General features: G+C 33.9%; 1 pseudogene; it reads right to left on the reverse strand.

The window, feature by feature from the left end:
* LOC142335032 (uncharacterized) lies at positions 1 to 18,381 on the reverse strand (annotated as a pseudogene).
* Between the last annotated feature and the right edge of the window lie 1,389 nt (positions 18,382 to 19,770).

Here is a 19,770-nt window from a genome sequence, read left to right on the forward strand (position 1 = left end):
CTAATAAAATGCAACCACAATTTTTTTTCGGGGGGGGGGGAGGGTGAGGGTTAGGTTAAGATCAAAATCAAAGGGTTTACTGACCTTTCTACATGGTTTCTGCTGAATGGAAGAATTTTTGTCTTTGGAATTTTCCAAATCATTTTCATCATCCGATTCATCTTTCGGTTCCGAATCCAGTTCGTTGTCGCTGTTTTCGGCTTTGAGCTGATCGTTTTCGTGTTCGTGATTCGAGTTCTCGTTTTTGAAGAAGTGATCAATCAAAGTGGGATCGGATGATTCTGAATTCTGATTGGACAACGAGTCGCCGACCGAGTCGAGTAGGTTTCCGAGAAGCTTCCGTCTCGGCCGAAGATTGTTTTTCTAAAAAAGGGGGAAAATTGCCAAAATTAATTAGAAAAAAAAACAATGTTTAAATGGTTTTTTATTTAAAATTTGGATCTATTCTCCCACCCCTCGCCGCCCGATTAGCGGGCATAGAATTTTTCACCAGCCCAGGAGGCGTTCATAGTAATATGCTACACTAGAACACAATTTGTAATGGGTGGGGGAGGGGTGTCATAACGGGGACTGGAGTGCGGGGGGGGGGGGCTGAAACAGAATAAGCCTTAAAACTTAAACAAATCCCGAAAAAAAAAAACAGGTGAAATACATTTTGACAATTAGGTTTTGGTTTGTATGTGGGCGGTGTTTATTTTATCCAACAAAACCCTGGCTAAAATTAGCTTAAGGGTACACAATATAGAAAAAGTGACAATAACTTTTGTTGCTTCAAAATTGAGATAAAGAGTAGATTTATCTGGACAATAAGTTCAAAGCTTAGATCGTTTGTTTGCGATAATCTGGCCTCCCTAAAATTGTCCCCTCTTTTCAATAAGAGAGATTTATTAAATCTAGAAGGGCCAAGCGAGGGAGGAATGATTCCCAGATATTGCTGGCACGGATAAAAAGTTAGATAGATACAGGAGAGGGAGGTTTAGATCTAATATTGTACTCCCAATAATTTTTCCCTCTCTCTCAAAATAACTCCCAAAAGTGAGAAGTTCAATGATAATAACATAATCTGGGGTGATCCCTCACAAAGGAGTTAAGTATGAACATTTAGATACTCTATCGAGATATTCAATGAACAGCGATTAAATGTTAGGTAATGCTGGCTTGATTAATTATGATGAGTTGGGTAGGAGAGGAGGGGGGGTGGGGGGGGGGGGGGGCTAGAAATATATGCGTATGAGTGTGTGTATGTGTGAGTGAAATGAAGGTGCGTATGTGGGTGGTTGGGTTTTTAGGGAGAGGGAGGGAGTGTGCTGAGGGTGGTGCCTATGATGGTAGTTGGCATTTCCGAAGGTGGGTTGGGGGGGGGGGGGGGGTATTATTTACCTGCAGATGCGAATTGAGGGAACTGTTTTTTCGTAGTCTGTTTTGCAGTAGAGTTGTTCTTCAATCAGAACGAATTGGTCTCCTGTTCGAAGTACTTTTCGGCAAACTGCACAAGAGAAACAATTGAGATGGTAGATCTGATCTGACACACGCATAACCATTTCACTTGAAGCTATCTTCTGTTCACATCCGTTGCACGAGCCCGAAATTAAACTAAGCAGAAAATACACTTTCAATATCATTCAACATCCTTCCGTCTGTTTTCAAACACTTATTTTCCAGACAAAATACTTAATTGAAAAATTATTTTGCTTTTTTGTGATTTTTGTTTGTTTGATTTCATGAGTGGAAAATTATTTTTTTTTGTTACAAGTATGCGTGACCATTTGGTTATAATTTCATTTACTTGTATATAAAAGTCATTAAAATTAACCAAATTTTGGTTAAATCAAAATTTGGTTTTCAAATAAAAATTTAACCCATAGTGATAAGGTTAACTAACTATCTTAACTTATACTATTATTTTCGACTAATTTTTATTAAAATTTGAACAAATATATTGCAATCTGAAAATTTGATGTTCAAACCCAAACAAACGCAGCATGATATGCAGTCTATATGTAACTATTTAAGGGTGGGGTATTTCGAAAATTCATTAACTAATTAACGCCTGGTTTAATCCGATATAATTGATTATTTGGGTGGGTTTTGATGATCTAATTGTTATTGTTTTGAGCGGATTAAAAATTGGTTTTTTACCAAATCTCGAATGTCTTTCTTTACCAAATATGGTCATCACTTTTTTAAATTGAATAATTTTTTTTTAAAATTCTTTTAAAAAATTAAATTATTGACATTTTTTTAACCATTGGTTTCTATCTTTATGACTTCGTGCTTAGAAATACAAACAAAACAATTATAGAATCGCAAAATATATGCTTTAACTAATTAAAATGTCAGAGAAAAGGGCAATTTTTATAACGAACATCAACTATTTATGAAATTTTTAACAAAATTTTGGGTTAAAAAAATATGCAAAATTTTCAATGTCATAGGTGTACAAACATGTTTAGCAACTGCACACCGTTTTTAAGACGCGGAGTTTTTGAATAATTTTCTAATAGAGGGAGAAACAAAGAGAGAAAAAACGGTTAAGAGAGAAAAGAGCTTATGAAAAGATAGATATACGACCGAAGCTACCGAGCATGTGTTTGGTTTTACAATGGGTCTTTGTTTTGAGATTAGCATTAAAAACAGCTGAATGAAACGGCTAATCCGCCTAGATGTAGTTCTACATCTAGTACTACTACAGTGGGGGGGGGGGGTGTTGTTTCATAAACTAGGCGGATATCATTTTGAGATGAGAAATGTTATGAGATGCATGAAATGTACCTTTCATAGTCTTTGCGGCAGTAGGGTTGAGAATTCCGGATGAAACAGGTCTGGTCTAGTTTGCACCCACACCCGGCACATACTAAACATCGCTCGTGCCAGCACTGTCTATCTAAAACAGTCCCAAAAGTTACAACACTTGTAACGTTAGTTTTTAACATCAAATGAGCTTATGAACAGCCTTTTCGAAATTTGTGTTTGACCTTTACGTCCGGACATTTTTTGTAGAGTTTTGAAGACTAATCTGAAGAGCCAAAGAACAAATGAATGTTATTGCGAAAAACACCGCACGTTCAACTTTTAGAATGCCAGATCTCAATCGTGCCGGATTCTACAATGCCAGAGTAACGTACCCTATACTTATGCTAACTTCTTTTTTTGAGAGGTTCAATAAGCATTTCCAAAGTCCTACCAGTATTTATATAACTTCATTCCTTTGTACTATGAATAATAGTCTTATCAGGTTCTGAAAATTTTTATAAAAAAATGAGGAGTCGATAATTAAGGTTGGCTTGAGATAGGTGGTTTAATTTGCCGAGTAACGGAAAAAAAATCCTCATAAAAATATCTAAATTAGCTGAAACAAAAATATGAAAATATTTGAGTATATACCTGTAGTCTGTAGCATAAATCTGTCCTCGATGGGAAGACCACAACCCTCGCAACGGGCAGCCAGAGTTGACAGACCAAAATGAGCATCCGGATGACAGGGAAGTTGGTGGGGGAGGTGCGGGGGAGGGGGTGCAGGTTGACCATAGTTGGTACCAATGAACTGATGAACATTCGGTTGTTGTTGTTGTTGTTGTTGTTGTGACTGATTTGATAGCTGATGATTCGATTGATGAGAGGGGAGCAAACTGGGAAGGTTGATTTGATTCTCTTTCAAATTGAGTTCTTTGAAACCCCGCGATCCAATTCTGTGGTCCGTTCGTTCCTCGAAGTTTGGAAACGTCTTGGACATTGGGAAGCAGGAATTGACCGCGGATGACACACTCGTGATTGGAGTGTTGTTGTTTACTAGTTTGTTCATGATTAAATTACTCGTTGTTTTTGATACTGCTAAATCCGAGCTGATCGGTAGGTCGGCAGATTTTTGGGAATTAATGATGGAATGGTTCTGGCACTGATGGTGCTTGTCGCTCAACAAACTTATTTCCTCTGGCATAATAACTGTCATTTTCCCCGTGTCTGAACCCGCTCCAGTTGTTTTTCGTTCACCTTTATCGCTAACTGGCTTGTTTACTGTAGTTGATCCAGTAAGTCCAGAATCGGTAAAATTCTTCAACTCCAGTTCGTTTCTAGTTCCTTTTTTGGTCGATGGTTCTAAATCTTTGCCCGCCTTCTCAACCAAAGTCGAGCCTGCAAAACGGTTACCAAGTTAAACAAAAGTTATGGATCAAAATTGAAGGAAGTAGCTAATATTTCTAGGAATAAAGTTGATCAAAGTATTCAATATTTTTTAGGGAACAAAATTCAAACTAGCTGTGAAAAGAACTGGGAATTTTTAACCGGAAACAAAAGTAATAGAAATAAATTGTTAGAATTGAACAAAAAGGCTATTTTTGTTGCACTTTTTTAGTACCTAGAACCGGATCACTTCAGAAATAAACAAGACCGGCTGAATTTTGACAGAAATATTGAAGGACACTCACAGCACAAAAGACGCGAAGGAAAAATTGAATTGGTTTTCCTGGAGAAGTAAAATAATTATAAAATATCCGGCTTGTAAGTAATGAGAAACGCCTCTTTGTTGTCAAAAGAGAGACAAAAAGATTTAAAATGATTGAGCAATACGATATTTTAAGTTTTAGTTTTTTTAGTTTGAAACAATATCAGCTGAAAGGCAGCTCTGAATAGCTCTGAAATGGCCAGTAAAAATAGAGCAAGCTTAGACGATGCGGCTCTAATCGATCTGTAATTTACAGTTCCTAATACTCGATTCTGATTGGCTGGAATTTCTATGTTTGGACAACATACAACTGGACACCTTTGATATGTCCTAATACCCCCCGTCTTAAAGCTGCTGCGGCCACTATAAATATTGCTATTCGTGTAAATCTCTTTTCAAAAAGTTATTCTTTTTAATATTGTTCAGAGATAGATCCATATAGCATTTGTTTATATTTCCATTGCGGTCTTTTTGAAGCGGACAACTCAGGGATATTTACGACTTGTTAAGAAGAAATTCTTAATTCTGTTCACACACTTGAGCGCCGTGAACAAGGATAACAGGAAGCTTTTTCAAAACAGTTACAAATCTCTTTCTCACCCATACAAGAGAGTGTCATGATGCTTCGGGATAAAAAGCGACGCAAATTGTTCGGAAGTCACTAGGGGTGAAAAAGTTTTCTCACTTTAAAATGTTATATTCTATTAGTTGAAAGTTTAAAAATGTGGAATGAATGAAAATGTATTCAAATATGCCTCCCTTGTCGGGGTCGCGCGATTATTGAAAAGATCACTTTTTTAGTATATAGTTATGGAAATTCTATTTAGTTAACATTTTTGGTCGTGAAGCCGTTGAAAAATTGAAAGTTGAAAGAAAAATGAGATTTGAAGAACAAAAAGCAAACTGAAATAACTTAACTTTTATTTTAAAAATTTTGGTTTCGAAAGGATAATCGTTCCCCATTATAAAGCATTGTGAAATGTTTTGTTTGATTGCGGTTTTTTGTCTTGTAACTGTTTTCTTTACTTTAGCTTCAAAGGGGGAAATTGATGGCTGGGTCAAGATCGATATCAAAAACAAAATTCTTGACAAAATTATGTCATATGATCAAATAAATCATTAGACATACACACGTTAAAAATTTGCACACGATTATTTCTTAGAATTAACAATTAACTTGGCTACCATGACTAGGTTTATAAAACAACAGATCACCAGTTTAATAAATACAAAATAATTTACGACGGAACTGAAAACGATACTGATTTTTTAAATTTGAATAAAAAAATACAATCAACACGAACTTAAGCAGAAGGGTTTTTTTTTGCAACGGCCTCAATTCTTGATCCAAGAAACTGATGACAACCTATATAGAGAAAAATAATTGATATTATTTAGTAAGAGTCTGTTTTCTTAACTGCTTCGTTTAAAAAAAATTGTGGTGCAAGGTAAGATCGATTTTGCGGTTTTTGCAATTTTAAGAAATCATTTGTGTAATTTTTACCATCAATATCCTTTATATATACACAGATGAAACCTACTATGCAAAAAACCAATTAAAAATGAATCAAAATATAATTCCTTTGTTATTTGAAACAATTTTCTTCAGAGAAAAACCATAAATGCGATAAGTTCCTTCTGTAGTTTTTCTTCAAATAGGTTTAATTCTCAGTTATTTGTCCGAGAACGATAAAAATTTTCGTATGGGAAAGTGTCTGAATTTGCAATTGAATTCTTTTTTTAAAAAATGCGGTCCTTTTCATAACAAAATTATTGAAATTTTGAAAACCTTTTTTTACCAAGTTACAAATTTTTTGCCATCAAACCGATATCGTTTTAAAGCCTCCTACTTGTTTCTTTTTGAGTTACTGCATGCAAAATTATTCCTAATATACAGTCTAAATGATTTTTTTAAATTAAAATTATTCAAAGAAAATTGATCAAAATAATTTCTGAATCTTAGGGTGTTTTTTTTGAATTTTTGCATTAGTATTTAAAAATCGTCAAATTGTTTATTAATAATTGCAGTTTAAAATATAGACACAACCCGAAGAGGCTTGACTAACCAATTCTAGCGGCTGAAAAAGTCGAACTTATCACCTTAACATTCCGCCATGAATAAATTGAGTTCTCCCATTAAAGCTGTGCCCCGCTTAGTGGCAAGACAACCTGCCTATAGCCCCCAATGGTGGCAAATATTTCATAAGGGGGCTATAATTTCATTGGGAGGGGCGATAAAGGGAAGGAACCTAAACAAAAATGAGATGGTTAAGGATAAATAAGTGAAACCAAACTGTCTGATACTTGTTTTGTTCACGTATCACTATTTTTTTAGTCTGTTTTTACTTCATTGAGTATCAAAAGTACAAACTTCAACCATCTCCGGTGCTATTGTTGAGCAAAATAAAAATATCAAACTAGATCAATAATACTTCATATATTTGTTATGAAAGTGCATATCATTTTAACAATTTCACTTTATTAATACACTTGCCTTAATTTGCATTCAATCTTATTCTGTACAATTGATTTTTTGAACCAACTTAACATAAATTGTTCTCTTCGTATTTTTTGTTCAAGAGCGAAAAAAAAAGAAAAAAAAAGTTTGGCTCAAAATTTCAACTTAACCGCAGTGAGAGTAATTGAGACCAAAAAGATTTTCTGGGAAAGTTTTTAACTGGCAAATTTAAACAGTTACTTTGCTGCAAATTTGAGGTATTGCACTAATTGTTTTCCGCAAAAAAATTTAATCAAAATTCAAAATTTCAAATTAAGTTCAAATTTTATCAATTTAGTTTTCAAGTGAAGCTCAAACTTTATCCCAGTAGTTCTTCTCAATATTAAAGAGAAAAGAAAAATACGAAGATCAACAGCTGCTTTTTAAAAATTATTCCAGTTCATTTTGAAATTAGCTGAACTCAACCGATTGACAAAAATCAAAATTCAAATTTCTTTTTATTCTGAACTGTCTACTGAACTTCTGAACTTTTCTTACGAACTGTCTACTAATACGTTTTTTTACCATATTTCGGCCGATTTTTTTTTTGATTAGTGGTCGTCTGAATTGCTCGATAACAGTCTGTTAAGAAAAAAAATGTGTTGAAATGGCTTTAGTTTCTTGTTTTTTTTTGTAATTCCGTCATTCACCAGCCAGAGCATAAATGATTTTTTTCTTATTTGGCATTACTCGGCCGGCGATCTCGAAAACCCAGACATAATTTTGAGTATTTTTTGTATGTAGTTTGAGTGTGACGGTGGCGGTGTGGTATTTATGTTGCTGTTTATGACTTAGTTTGTTAACATAGTGACCGGCGGTATTATTTTAAGGCGAAGTTCCTTAGCCCTTAAACACGTGTCTTAATACCTAGCTTAGCTAATTGCTACGAAATGAAGAGGGTCTTAAGTTAATTTAATTTTATGGTTATCAGAGAGACAAACGCGCGTTTCACTATCAGCCGAGTTAGCACGTAAGTAATACTAATGCGAGTGGATTTGGGCTAAAATTTATTTTGTTCAACTTGCTTTTCTTGTGGGTTCAGGTCTGCCTGAATTGTAAAGTTGCGCCCTAAAACAGCAGAAATCTCTGCCACTCGGGCTTAGGCCCGATCAGGTTCCAGCTGTGCCCAAATTAGCTTCCAACCGGAGGCTAATCCAGCCTAATCCAGAGACTGTTTGCTTTGGGGAGCTGGGGAGAGCCGGGGAATTTGGGAATACTAATCTGGCATAATAGAAACACGATTAAGACACCATTTGCCGTGTTACAGATCTGATAAGGCAAGCATGAACCAGTGCTCAGGCCAGAGATTGAACTTGGTTGATAGGCAGGGCACAACTCTACCTATCAACCCACCTCTACCATAACAACCAACAAACCACCCCACAACACCCCCCCCCCCCCACTCTCTTATCACCCATACCATTGTTCTCCTCTCGGTAGAAACTAACGATATACCCTGTACACCACAATGCGTAATGCATATTTAGTATAAGACAGCAACAAAAAAAACCAGTTGAGAGCATATAATGCTCCCCCCCCCCCACTCCCACTATTGTGGGGCCGGAACAATATCAACATCGACAACAACATCAAAAAAAAACTACAGCTGAAAATCAGACTTGACGAAAACATCTGAGCCAACTTTCGTGTGATAAGTTTAATTTACTCATTCAAGGTGCGTGAAAAGATGTTTGATTAAACTCGGCTTTTGAAACAAAAATACTACGAAAATGACTTTTTTTAACTTCAATCAATAGTAAAATCAACTAATTTAATGATAGTTTTTTTTTACTTTTGTGGAAGTCTTTGAACAAGTTAAAAATACTGCTTAAATGTGTTACAAAATAGTTCAAAAAATGGCCACCGTTTTTTGAAGGTTCAAGATATCAATGATATCTTTACGACCCAAGCAAACTTGCATACTCTTTTCTGATTACATAAATAACTTTTTAACTATCAACTTGTTAAAGTTCACAGGTCAAAAATAGTATTTACATATTAATTGTTTGGTACATTTTAAAACCAAGATCGGAGATTTTGTTATTAAACAGAAATAATAACTTGCGAAGAAGCTAGAATTTCTTTCGAAAAGTGGATAATCTAATCTTAGTTTAAAACCTGTTCTTTGTTTGCTAGACAAACTTGATCACAATTTCTTGCGAAGGGACGGGTTTGTTTTCAATATTAATGCCCAAAATTTGGCATTGCTAAAACTGTCCAAACTTAATTCTAATACTTCCAATTTTAAAACCAGTCCTTTATCAGAAATGTACAGGAGAATTTATTCGTTGTGATCCAGACACACTTTTAGCCCCGTATTAAAATGCCTCTATTTAAAGCAATTAAGAGAGCATTTTACGCGGAAGTGAGTTTTTATTCCGGGCTAGGGTCGAAATTTATACGGAAGAAAGTTGCAATTGATGCTGAATATGGACCGAGTTTATCCCCAAAAATTGGCTCTCTAATTTTTCCAAGCTCTCCCTTTTTTCTGGAAAATATGTTCCCTTTTACCCCAATTAAGTTAATCCAGCGCTGCAAATTCGCGAGAAAAGGAGCATTAGTCTATTATTGTTGCAGCATAAAAGTCACGGATGCTTGAACTGGAATATTGATTATAAAGCCAACGTCACTTTAAATAGTAATAAATCCTCATTTTTCGCAATATTTTGACAGGTCTTTAAGGACGTCTTAACGGATTAAAATCAGCATATTTTTTTCAAGTTTCAATAAGCGAAAAGGTGTGCGCAGTGTGTTTTTTATTCAGGCCCTTGAACTCCTATATAACTATATTTAAGAAATCCTCTCGTTTTTTTCAAGTGGAAATTTTAATTTTTTTATTTAAACTTTCTGGTCTTAATTGCGAGGAGTTAATCACCGAAAGTAATGATGAAAGTTAAACATTGAAAGCAGCATTAAAAATTCTCAGGTATACGTCATTTACTAGCAAGATATTTGTTCACAAATTTTGCATTTCCCACCAGTCACTTCTTGGAAATTTACCCCGTATTAGTCATTTTTGTTTTCTAATTTGCACAACGCTTTAGTTCAGATTACAATTATATTAGGAAAAATAATTGAGACGCCGTTAAGGAATCTCTTATATTGTGTTTAATTAATAAAAGATATCTGGGCTAAAAATATAGAACTGAAAACAGTGATTGTGTTTCAATATTTGAAAAGAAAATCCCGAGAACAGTTACAATTTCTACTATTTGACAACCTTTCAGTTATTTTGCCATAAAATGATATCTAGGTTCTGCTAAAACAAAAGCAAAACAAACTAAACATAATTAAGACCCTTAGAAAATATATAAAAAACGAGAGAATTAAAATTTGAAAAGTTTTAACTGAATCATTTATATTTTTCTCTTTTTGTTTTCAAGTTATGGAATTTTGTTTTTATGTGTTTAGTTCGACAATAGTTAAATGCATGAAATGTAAAAATGCAGATGATTGAAAAATCCAGGCAATAAAGATGACTACGATTGGCAGCCTTGAATAGAACCCTTGTTGAGAAATTTTTGGTTTTTAAACACAAGAAAAAGTCGGTATCGTCGTTTCGTCTAGCCATAAACAACAAAATTTCCTGTGATGATTTTGCCGGTTTTGTCGGTTTTGTTCGGTGTTTAACATAGGAAAGATTTGGTATCGAATGCAAGCGTGAATTCAAAATTTGGTATCGCTTGCAAGCGTGAATTCAGCAAGCGATCTTGTTCGAAAATAGAGTTCTCCTAATTTCGCATTGAGAATTCTAAATCTTGAGTCTGTTTTTGTCAGAAATCATTGAGTATTTCACATACAAGATTAACAGCTTTAATTGTTGGCGTTTTAATCATTTGAAACTTGCTGGCAAAAAAATCATTTATCATTTACTTCGCAAAATATTATATCTTTGTGTATTGTGTTTTCTTTTATTCAGTTATTTTTTCAGACCTTAAATTTCGAAAATGAAAGTTTTTACATTTTTCAAACGATTATTCTCAGAAAAATTTTCATGAAAACAATCAGCTTTTGTTCTATAGTCGTAAAAAGAAAGTTAGAGGTGGTTCTTTTTAAAAAAGACATGAAAGTGAAAAAGTAATGTAAAATTCAATTATCTGTGAACACCACAGATTTTTCACCCTCAAAATTAGTGGGAATCGGCATTCGTTGCTTTTCATCCGCTCTAATATTCTCAAAACATATTCGTATCCATTTAACAGACGCAAATTAATTATTCTTCGCGCGATGAAAATTTTTTAAAATTTACTGACGATACTCAAATTTGAAGAGCTATGTTACAAAAATCATATGACTGGAATCTCTCATATATTACAGTATTGGTGTTTTTTATTATAGCAGAATTTAGCAAAAGTTGTTTCCAGTTGTGATACGCTTAAACTGATTTTTTCATTGGCTCCTCCTTGCATTTTCACTTATAGGTGCTGTCCTAGAAACTTTTCAAAATCTCCGTGAGAATAAGACAAACCTTGCTAAGATCTTTTGAAATGTAGCTTCACGAGGAACCCTAAATAAACAAAACTAGCCCAACAGTTTTAAATGGTTGAGTTTAAGAAGAATCGAGTTCTTTTTTCTCAAAATTTCCGCACAAAGACATAAGTATATCATGAGCACATAAATCAAGTTCAGAGCGTTATTAAAAAAATTTCATTTTTCAACGAAATGCAATGCTTATCTTATAGGCATATATCTTTTTTACTAACCAGTCTTTTGTACCGCTAACGCATTTTTTAAAAAATTAAACAATTCATCTTAATGAGACAAAAATATTAAAAATTTCATAAAACTAACTTACTTTGAGAAGTAAAACCCAGCCATGATTAATTCCTCCCACAGTTTCGAAAACAATTCAAAGTCGAGCATTTTTGAAACAAATGTTTATATTATGAGTTCTAAATGAAACAACTTCGCTCGATCAAATGTGGCTCGAATATTATATACATGTATATGAAGTAAGTGTTAAACAGTAAATTATGAATTGAAATTAAATCTTTAAATCAAGAAGTCAAAACCAATATTAAACCTATCATTCTATCAAATATATCCAAATTAGCCAGCAGCTCACATTTTTCGCTCCTTTGGAAAATTTTAATGAAACTAATAATTGATAACACGTGCTAGTTAAGACAGGGCCTTTGTGTGTTGTATTAGAGATAATATTACAATAAAAACGTGTGATAAAGATTATTATTTGTTGCAATGGCCGAGTGTCTGCGTCTATATGTGTATGTTTGTAAGCAACAGCGGTCTGTATTATTGATATGGAAAAATTTTAATAAAAGTTAAATCACTTACCTGGCTTTAGAGGGACATAGTGTTGCAAATTGTGTCTGATTTTTGGGCATTTTGGGTTTGTTTGGCTTTCTAAATCTTTCATAGCTGGAAAACTACGAGAGGGGGAATTAAAAACGGCGATATCTTACACGGACGACTTGTTCTTCGCAAATGCTCTAATCTAAATAGTCTTTCCAACTATACTCAATTATTTCACGTTATTTTACTCAAACTACCTGTTCCGCAATTCCCCAAACAACTCCTCAAAATTCGCCAATTGTGGGGTGGTATAAATTTGTTTCACGAAGTTGCCCATTTTCCGCTTGGAAAATTTTGACCAGTAAAATTGACTTTCCACACACATTTGTAAGTTATCAATCTAAGAGTATAAATTTTATGGGTGTTTTAGGTTTAGACATTTGAGCCCCGCGAACAGGTAATTCCTCTAATCAACAAAGTAAACTGCATAAATAAACAATCTTTCAGTTTGTATGATCAATTCAAACTCACTTTTTTTTCGCCCCACTCCCTCGATCATTTCACGCTTTTCTGAAATTTTCTTGGCCCGAAAATCTCTTGCGACGAAAATTTAGTGCTTCAAACTCGTTTTTTTTCCTGAGATTGTGTCAAAAATTTTCACTCACAAATCTAGAAAAATTAATTTTTTGAGGTTCGGTATTCTGTAAAAGAATGAGTTAGCAAAACCCGCGGCATAAAAACCGAGTGAACATTGAATTGAGTTAACTAGTTATAAGTAATATCTAGTCAAGGTTAATTAATAAAATTAATGCAGAACTGGACCAAAAGTGTTTGAATTTTGGGAAACAAGAGCGAGTATCTATTCCTTTGGAAACTTGGCGAAGGAACTGGGCTAAAGTGGGCTTAGGGTTTAATTCGGGGCTAATCTGTCGATGTACTTGGTTCTGTGAGACACGACTGATCAAGTGGGATTAATTGAGACTATTTTGAGGATTTGGGGAGAAATTTAATAAAGTCCAAACATTATTACACACATCCCTATTGCGATAACTCATCTTAACTGAAGAAAATTTTTGCCCCAGTTCTTAATAAAGTGATTGTGGGGTGTAGGAAAATTGGTTAAAGTCGAGCTTGTTATTAAAAAGGAGATAGTTATATGAGAATATATTATACAAAGTGATTTTTTTTCTAAACAACACAATGCGAATTAGATAATGTAGCACTTGTCGTTTATTAATCAGGAATGATTTTGTGCGTTTGTTTATTTTGGCAAATATTTCTCGATATTTATCCTGATTTGCATGGACCTGTTTTTGTTTTGTGCTCTTGTTAGAGAAGTAATTTTTCTAATTCTGTTGTAAAAGTCTAGTAGATGAAACTATAATTCAGAAAATTGTTTGCTCTGAGCAAATTATTCTAAAAAGAATAACCAGAAAAACTCGCTTTGTTAAATTTGTTAAATTAATTCTTAAAATGTTAATTTCTCAATAATTAAATGCTTTTTCGGACCTTTACCCGAGCACACGCATTCAAGATCAGTTCGAGGAGTAAACGATAAAAAATTTGTAAAGTGTATGACTTGAAGTGATAATAAATTCTGCTCGAGATACAGTGAAAAACGATAAAGTTTTGAATAAAAATTTAATGCTGAAATTTGCACTTTTCGCAAAATTTACCTCAATTTTGTCCCTTAAAAACTTAATGCTGGAGCAAAACGAATTACTATTGAGTACAAAAAAGGTTGTAAGAAAGTTTCAGTGCTGGTTACAATACTTTTGTAAAATTGTGAAATAGTGTTGCAAAGATCTTGCTAAAATAATTTTTTGTCCTGTTAAAAAACTGAAGGAGAACAATCTTACGTAAATTGGGCTAAAAAAGAGATTGAAATAGCCAGACAAGAATCTTTAATTTTTCAATGCAAACTTGGCTATGGACAAGTAGCCATAAGGAACAAGAAAAAATAATAAATTGGTTTATAAGTAGACATGCAAGATCGAGAAATTAAGTTTCCCAATCAACTATCTTCCAATTTCCACAAAATTCCTGAGTATCGCTAAAATTTGGCAGTCAACCGGACCAATTTTACTAAATAAACATCTCGTATTGGCATGCAAAGATTACCACTGTAATTGACTTCTTCTCGTTGCCGCCGTCTGTACATATAGTATTAGATACTTTTCCCGTACCGAACTCCAAGTGTAAATCAATACTGGGCAATTGTAAATGCAAGTCTCCCATGCAATATGATTTGCTCGCTTTCTCGCTTGAAATTTGTTTCTTCCAAGCGTTTTTGAACGGCGCAAAAGACAGCAATTGCCCAATCGCGGTGGCGCAGTAAGAAGGACAATCATCTACGGGGATGCAGAGCATGGGTTTGCTCCCCGTACGGAACTTTATTTTCGCACTTGGATTAAGACTTGCCAAGTCTTGGGAGAGTCTGACAAGTCTTAAATGTGTTATGACCATAGCTCTGAATCAGTACTAATATCTAGACTTGGAATTAGACTTGCCCAGTACTGATATTGACTTGGCGTTAGGTACGGGTTTGCATACGAAAAGACGTTACTTTTACAAAGCTGTCACGCTCTTGAGTCGTTAGTTGACGAATATTAACCGAAATTTTTTCCTCGAAAAAAAGTAACAAGAAGAGCAAGAAAAACTGTGGTAATTCTTTGTGGTAAAATCAAAACTGCTCCCGCATTCAAAAAATTGTGATTCAAAAACAAAGATGATACGATTAACTTTTTAAGTTATTCTTTTTATACCTTGATCGACAAAAAAGTTTGTTTGCTCTTTTTCAAATAGAAAATGACAGAGAACAATTTTAATAGTATTTGAACTATAGCAACCATTTGAGTTATTTCACTTGAAGCAAAACAGCAGAACACATCTGCTTTTTGCATTATTTAGTAGCAATTAGATTTAACTCGTTTTTTATAAAATATGAACTTAATATGTTCTCTAGGATAAAAAATTTTCCAATATAGCCTTTTGTGTTGGGTTAAAAAAGACACCTAAGCGCTGTTATTAATTCAAACTTACTTCTTGAAAACGCAAAATGTAATGTTTGGTAATATTGGTTTTTTGCGATATATTCGATATAAAAGGTGTCTGACAAAAGTTTGTTAATGCATATGGTAATCTCAACTTCAGAGTTTTTGGGCCTCTTTTTAATTTTGTTACCACACTTGCTCATATATTCCAATGACAAATTAAAACTAATTTCTTAAAAAAAGGAAAAACCAGTTGAAGCTGCTTATGATACCTCTGAAATATTTTTTTTATGAAAACAGTTGCTCGATACTCCTATTTTTTTTATATTGTTGAAAAATGAAAAAAAAAACAGCTAAACATTTGGACAATTTCGTTTCACATAATTTTGGAGGTATAACTTGAGAGGTTGAAAGGTTGTTTCAAAAACTAATGTGGAATGGCTTTGCCTTTAGTGAACCATTCACCGCTTTTTCTATTTTTCCATTCATGAAATACTTTTTTGAACTATTTTTTTTCTTTCTTTAAAAAATTTAACTCACGCAGATAATTATTTGCAGCCATTTCTTTATCAAAATCAGAGCAGTGTTTTTTACAAAGTGAAATATTTCCAAGCAAATGGATAGCGAAATTCCAAAGAATTGTGGATAGCGAATTTCACTCAATATGAAACGTGTTTAAAAGATGAGCTGAAGAAAAATATTCTATAACTTATCAATTGCATTTGAGTTTCCTAAAAAAATTTATTAGTGTTAGAAAAAAACGCAAATTTCTTTTCGGTTTCTACATAACAAGAAGATTTTTTATGAAGAAAAAACCCGAAATAGTCAATTAATTTTTTTTTCTCGTAAAATGATGCAAATTGTCTCACTTGCTTGTAGATTTTTTTCATTTCCAGAATTTCTTCTTTTCCCTAATGATTAAGAGTTCAAAGTTTTTGGTCATTTTCGATGGCACAGTTTTATATTAAGCTGTTTTAGACTCCCCAAGTAAATGGGGAAAAAGTCAGTACTTGATAAATAAGATTTGCTAATATAGTAAAGATCAGGGAACAGATATAGATCATGTTTTTTCTTTTTTCAAGTCCAAAAACATCGAAATTGATTATCTTGTTAAGATGTTGCTCCTTGTCCATCTTCCAAGTTTCCACAAGTCTCAATATACATATCTGTGATACAAGCATGATGATGTCTCCGATGTCGCTTTTAAACTTAATTCCTTTTTTAACGGAGCTCTTACTATCTTTTTGCTTTTAAATGTCTTTTTCTGCAATCAATGTAATTGGTGTGTGTATGTGTATGTGTGTGTGTGTGTGTGTGTGTGTGTGTGTGTGTGTGTGTGTTGGTGTGCGTTTGTGTGTGTGTGTGAGTGTGTGTGTGTGTGTGTGTGTGTGTGTGTGAGTATATATATATATATATATATATATATATATAAAAATAAATAAATATATATATATATATATATATATATATATATATAAATATACATATATATATATATATATATATATGTGTGTGTGTGTGTGTGTGTGTGTGTTTGTGTGTAGGTGTTTGTGTGTGTGTGTGCGTGCGTGTGTTTGAGTGTGTGTCTTTGTGCGTGTGTGTGTGTGTGGGAGAGAGAGAGAGAGAGAGAGAGAGAGAGAGAGAGAGAGTGTGTGTGTAGTGTATATGAGTGACAAGGAAGACTACTGCAGTTGCTGTTCAACAATGGACTGCTGTAGATTCAAGATTGGCTAAAATTACTATAAACAGACTTGAATAGAAGCAAGATGCACAGCCACTTGGCTTTCATTCCCGCCTCATTATCCCAATCAAGATGAGAGACCAGTTGGAAATCAAGGAACAAAACTAGTAATAAAAATCGAATTTTAACTCCCTTTCCCACTTTATTAATCCCCCTCTTCGCTTTCCTGACCTGTAGAGCTCAGTTTTGTTCCCTCTGAAATTGTCCCCTGTTACAGAGCAGATGTTTTATAAAGGGAGGAAACTTTTTGAGACAAACAAGGCCTGTGTCACGCGTGAACTAATCTGTAACTTCCGTTTATGCTTTCAGTTTCCACCCCAAAGTTGTTCTTCATCATATTATCTTGTCTTCTAATCCATATTTGTTCATAATTTGTGCACACGGGTCTTAAACTAGGGGCCAAAAGTGCTACTAATCACAGTTGCTTAATACTTCCTTTTTTATTGTTTTACACAAGTTCAAATTGTTATTTTTTGGAAAAAAACCGATAGTTGAACTGCTCAGCCATGATAATTTTTTGAAAAATAAAAAAAATGATTAAAAAATTTAAATTGACTCTTTTTTAATCAAATTCAAGTAGTTTTGCGGTTTAGGCTCCTTTTAGATTGATACCCCATTAAAACGGGGCTAGAAGCGTTTGTTATAGAACCAAATATTTGTCAAGTGGGAGTTTTGTTATACATTTTTTAAACTTTTAGTTCATTTTTTACACGAATAACGGAAAATTTGATGCATAAATTAACGGACCCCCATCGTTTGACGCTTTGGAACTTCGGGAAAAATTTAAAATTATCCCAGTTTAATTTTGAAGTTTTGAAAATGTATTTTTAAAAGCTGAATAACTTTCAATGCAGCAAATTTTTTTATCATAAATTATGCTCCGATGAAAATGAATTATTTTGCACACTACGGTTGGTAAGGTAGCGAGAAAATAGAAGTATCTAGCTGGGTATGGAGCAGTGATAGATTTGTGTTAGCTATCGGTGCTGTTAAATCGGATATGTGTTCTTTCGAAGAGGATTAACTGAGTTGGGTTTTAGTCCCGCCGGACAAAGGAAAGATTTGCTCTGCTTTTTTGACTGGTCGCTCCTTCTTAATTCCAGTGCTGCTTGTTATTGTTAAGTACCTTTTTTGTCATTTTGTAGGAATAATCTCTAAACAGGGAAGGAGCTACCTGGCTGTTACACGCTTGTTTTTGTTGTTGTTTACTTCTGTTTATCTTTGTTTTTTTTCCAGGAGCGGCGGCTATGGTGGTGGTGGTTAGTTGTTTTTGTTTTTGTTGTTGTTGTTGTTTTAGAAGGTATTGTTTTTCGTGATACAGTGCTTTATCTGTTCGGTGTGGCTGAGATATACAGTTATCTGGAAGTTAAGCTTTTGGCTTAAGCAGATTTGTAACATTTTGAATTGCAAACACCTTTTGTTTGTTGTTTCTTTCACCAAACAAATTAAATACACCACTAGTACTAACTACATCGCTAGTAAAGCTAGTAAGAGCAGACGGGAGAAGTAAGCTAAATAAGGGAACAAAGCACCCACTTGCCGTCTATTCAACGCAGAAGAAGTGAAATCCTTTTAACAAAGAAAAACATTAAACAATCTTTTTCAACATTTAACAAAAACTAGCAAGATAATACTCTCTTTAAAACCGACTAGAGCGTGTATGTGTTTTGTTAAGACCCCCCTTCTTTTCTTATTAAAGATCGGACCTCTCGCTCTTTCTTTCACTATTATAGTCATAACCTGTGCTCCATCGATAGCAAAAGTTATAACTACTAACTCGAAACAGCAGCTTTAGTGTGTAGTACATAGACGGATGATTGCATGTTTAACTAGCGGGTTATGAACAAGTTATGAACAGGTAGTTATTCAACAGGGTCGGGTATATTCCCACCGATTCATTTGGTTGCGCGTGGCAAGTTATTTTATTGTGGGCAATGAAGAATTATTGGGAAAACTCCCGATATTTCCTGGAGCGTATCCTTTGTACGTCTTGTCATGTTTGTTGTTGGGAAAAAGCAATAAAAATAATTTCTCCCCCAACCTGGGAACAAATATTACGGGCAGTTAGTCAAAATTAAGGCCCGAATCGACAAACAGAATTCACACAATCTAATTAATCACTTCCGATTGATAACAAATTTAATCTTCAGGACATTAAATAAACAAATTGTTTAATAAATGCCCTGCTCCTATATACATACACACTGTCATTATGTTAGTGCGTGTTCATTCTCAATTTCACTGCATTTCATCAGTACTGTATACGATAGATATGTTAAACTTTTTTTTGTAAAAATTGTCAACGATAAAAATCATTTTTCATCAGAAGTTTTGACAAAAGAAAATTTCCTCAATTCAGAAATTTTCAACAGCGTATACCAGCCTGTCTCATTTTTTTAAAAAAATATTTACTATGAAGAGGGCTATAATTTCCTTGGGGAGGAGGAGGAGGGGAGGGGGGGGGGGGTTATGTCTGTATGTTCAATGATTTTACGCACAAAATGTCTTCTATTAACTACTTTTGGACCCTTTTTGAGGGTTCACAAAAGTAGTTAAGGGTAGTACAAAAAACGTCATTGTTATAAATGTTCTATTTTGGAATCGAAAAATTTAAATATTTGATATAACTTTCAGTCAGTTATATTTTAAAACAATTTGACTTTCTTTATTCAAAGTTTTGAATGACAATTTTCACCAGCCCGCTATAAAGACTAGTCAAAACTCACGCACGCACAGCTATATAAGGCAAACAATGTTATATTAAAACTTTGAAAAACAATTAATGGTCCGTATGCAAAAACAACTTTACGATTGAAGCTCTCTGCAAATGTTACTCAAAATGAAC

The sequence above is a fragment of the Convolutriloba macropyga genome, chromosome 2 (genome assembly GCF_964194025.1).
Source record: "Convolutriloba macropyga chromosome 2, txConMacr16.3, whole genome shotgun sequence".
Classification (NCBI taxonomy): domain Eukaryota; kingdom Metazoa; phylum Xenacoelomorpha; order Acoela; family Convolutidae; genus Convolutriloba; species Convolutriloba macropyga.